Source organism: Neltuma alba, unplaced genomic scaffold (assembly GCF_004799145.2).
Source record: "Neltuma alba isolate B1F8T4 unplaced genomic scaffold, ASM479914v2 tig00002907_pilon, whole genome shotgun sequence".
Classification (NCBI taxonomy): Eukaryota; Viridiplantae; Streptophyta; class Magnoliopsida; order Fabales; family Fabaceae; genus Neltuma; species Neltuma alba.
In genome coordinates this window covers 726,953-731,306 of record NW_021633066.1, presented here as the reverse complement: position 1 = coordinate 731,306, position 4,354 = coordinate 726,953, and positions in this window count along the sequence as shown.

Below are 4,354 nucleotides of genomic sequence, written 5' to 3'. Positions count from 1 at the left end.
ATCAATCTTTTGTGAGTTTTGGAAGCTAATTATGCAGGGTTATTTCCTTAAAGCTAGAAAATATGACTTGAAAAAGCAAACTTTGATTTATGCTAACAGTTATGGATTATTTATGCAATGCTTCTAAGATTCTTGGTGTAGGAAATAGCAAGAGCTAGAAGATGAATGACAAAGAGAAAGATTTAACCTATTTTGGTTTATCAAAGGAAGATCAAGGACGCAGAGCAAGCAAGGATGGAAGAACAAGCTAAAGAGGTTGAAAAAGCACTAGCCGCTGTGGCTCCTAGATAAATTCATTGCGGTGCCCAATCCCTTCTAAGTAGTTCCTCTTTGTGTTATCTACTTCAGCGGATAAGCCAATCTTCTGCGATGCCTATCCCTGTGCAACTATGCGTTTTGCTTTGTAACTTAAAATTTAGGACTTATAAAAGGGGAGACTCGTGATTTTCGGCCACACTTCGACCTGGGGGCTTATTTGGAGATGTTCCCTGCTAGAGTTAGAGATTTTGAGGTTTGGGAGCATTGGGCTTGAAGTTGCAAGAGATTGGAAGCTTCTTGCTTCATTTTCCTTCGTTTTCTTCTTCTCTTCTTTGTTTCTGTAATGACTGCAAAATATCTTTGTATTTGTAGCGATTTGCTGAACATGTGCAGCTAGATTAGTTATTCTAGGGTTATTTTAATCTATTGTATAGATTAAGACTTGCTTTAACTGTCTCTATAGTGTTAATGGTAATGTTATGTTGTTTTTATCCAGAGTTTAGTGCTTCCTTATGATTGGCTACAATTTGGAGTGATTTGTCTAGTTTGTGAGTTGAGGGTGGATCACGCATATGAAAAATTGTATGTTTTATATTTATTTATGTTTATTGATATTCTTTAATAATTACAAAAATATTATTAATTTTACATTTGCACAATTTTTCATTATAGATAATTATTTTAAGGTAAAATTACACACATGTCCTAAGGAGTAGAATTTATTCATCTAAGGTCCTAAGAAATGTCAAAATTAATAGCAGGTCCCAAGAACTTAAAGTATTATATTATCATTGTAAAATGACATCACTGTTCCTCCTAATCTAAGATTTACAATTCATAGTTTTCTCTGCCAATGTGATTGACAATCTCAACGACGAGTATTAACAACCTAATAGGAAATTGTTGACAACCTAGACAGTATCTACTGACAACTTACTTTATAATATAACATAAACCCACATAAGAGTAAATTATAACCAAATAGTATAATATAACAACTTCAAAGCTAAAATGTGAAGTTGTTTCAAGGTATTAACAACTTTAACTAACCCAATAGGATTATAGCTGAATTTCATTGCAGAGATATATTGACAACCTCAATGGTAAGTATTAACAACCCAAGAGGAGCTGTTGACAACCTCGACAATGTCTGTTGACAACTGACTTTTTAGGATAATATAACTTCTATATAAGATCAAATTATAACTAAATAGTATAACATAACAACTTTAACACTGAAATCATTTGTATGAAAACTTCATAGCAATACTGTACTTATATAGTGTTTGCTGTAGGGCCACCACACTGGAAAAAATTTGTCCTTCTCCAATAACCAAAATCCTTCCATTTTATTGAATTCATTTCAAAAATTAGTATTGGCATCATTTGTGAACCATATGGCAATGATGGTGGGTCTTCACCCAACATATTGAGTAGAGCAATAGACATTGCATCTGAACCTTTGAATAAGTCTTTCATCCTGCATAATAAGACAAGTCATAGAACTGTTAATGACAACCTTCGACCACTGAAATGATAACCTAGGCAGAACAATTGACAACAAACAATATTACTTCAAAATTAAAATAAGTAAATTCTATTTATACATGTTGTTCTTCTATTAGACCATCCCTTGTTAGTTATGAATTCTCATTTACAACGTCCAAAAATATACACTCATCAAAGGTTACTGTAATTTAAGACTTTTCCCCCTTCAAGAAGAAGTTTGCTCCACCTAATAGGCTAATATATATATATATATATCAAATGATCAAAAATGACATAATTATTCATTCACATCTAACTCTAATTGTGTAATACCTGCCTAATAAAAAGAAAAAAAAATCACGTTTAATACTATTATAAAAATCAAATAGAGTTAGGTTGTGTTATCCTATAAAGTCAGTTATAAGCAAATACTGCCTAGTTTGTCAACAACTTCTCCTTGGGTTGTTAATATTTGCTGTTGAGATTGTCAATGGATGTTCGAATTAAAATTCTACTATAATCCTATTGGGTTTAGTTAAATTTATTAATGCCCTCAAAAAGCTTCCCATTTCAGTTTTAACATTGTTATATTATACTATTTGATTATAATTTGGTGTTATGTTAAGTTTGTGATATCTTATAAAGCCATTTATCGGCGAACATTGCCTAGGTTGTCAACAGCTTCCCCTTGAGTTGTTAATACTCGTTGTTAAGGTTGCAATGAAGGTGCCACTAGAGACCCAACGCTTTCTACTCAATGATGTAGTTAGGGTGGGGGAGACATTTTAGGCCAATGGAGTAACAATACCATAGCACGATTAGGGTGAGGGAGACAACAAGACGGCAATGCACAGTTTGGGATAGGGAGAGATGCTAAGAGGCCCACTACGACATGGGGATACGGCGGATGGCGAACTGATGGCAAGAGGGAGAGACGATGCAATATGGGAGCGATTGTACCATAGGTAGTGACTACGAAGGGAGAGACGACGTCAGGGAGTAACTGCGAATGGAGAGACGATAAGTATGAGAGACGGTGCCGGTGGGAGAGGGAGCAGTTCGAACACAAGCTGGGAGAGAGCAGTTCGAACACAAGCTGATTGTGTGTTTGAACTTTGAATTGGATACTGCCTAGATTGTCAACAGCTTCCCGTTGGGTTGTTAATACTCGCCGCTAAAGTTGTCAATCACATTGACAAAGAAAACTATGAATTGGGAACCAACCTTATATTAGGAGGGATAGTGATATCATTTTACAATTACAATATAGCACTCTAAGGTCTCTTGGGACATGCTGTTAATTTTGACATTTCTTTGGACCTTAGATTAATAAATTCTACTCCTCGAGACCTATGTATAATTTTCCCATATTTTAATTATATAATTATGTATTAAAAATATAATTTTTATGAGTTTACAATGCATGTTAGTAACTCTAGTATGAATTTGACAACTTCGATTATAATCCAACATTTGGTAATCTTTATTGAATTTACATTTTTTGGATTTGATTTTGTTTGCTGACTTATATGAGTTTTAAAAGTTTCTATATCGAGTATTATAGACTATATGAATGACTGAATGTTGATAAATTTAATTTTAATGATTAAATTTGAAATATATTTAATCTAAATTATTTAAAATAATCTAATTTATACATGGATAGGTCTTAATGATTAACAAAAATATTTTAAAATTAGGTAAATCAGATCATGAAGGACAATATGATTATAGGGAGACAGAATCAGATCACGAAAGACAATTTGATTTATATGATGATAATATTACAGGCTTTTAAACTAGGAAAAATCGCAAAAAAAAAAACCATAAAAATAGAAAAAAACCGATAGGAGCCGTTACAATATTAGTATTGGTTTTTATAGCAATTTTTATGAACAGATCTTTGTATACAATTTTTCAATTTTCAAGGTCTTTTTTTACAATTTTTTTGTTTAAACTAAAAGATTAATCATGCCATTAATGATTAAATGACCCTTAAAACACTAATTAATGAACTTTGGCTCATGGCCCTATTAAAAAAAATTTCAAAACAAACAAAAAAATAATGACTTAAATAAAATAAATAGCCTTCAGCTGAATTTGTCTTCAAGTAATGCGTTTTGAGCCTAAATATAAAAGCATGGCTCAAATTGCCTCAAAATTACCCTCTAAGTTTATTATTGTATCTCAACTCTATTGCCATCATAGAATTAAAAAACATCAAGAGATTTTTCTACTATGATAAAGTCCAATTAGAAATCTCGTAGCTACTCCAGGTTACCTGCAAAACTCAGCTCATCACACTCAGCCAAAACCTAAAAAGTAAAAAAGATTCGCTTAGATAGTTCAATTCTAACAACCCGAAAACCCTAAGTGAAGATAAGGTATTTTATCCATAATTTTGATTTTCTTTCTTTCTTTCTTTTTTTAAATTGAGGAAGCCGCATCTGGAGGAATATAATCCATTAGACTGAACCAACGTGTATCACGCATAAATTGGCTGGATGTGCACACACACACATCCTTCATTTTACGGGCCAATTTGATACCACACAAATGGAGATGACTCACCAAACTTTGATACTATATGCCACGTTGCGTTCTTTGT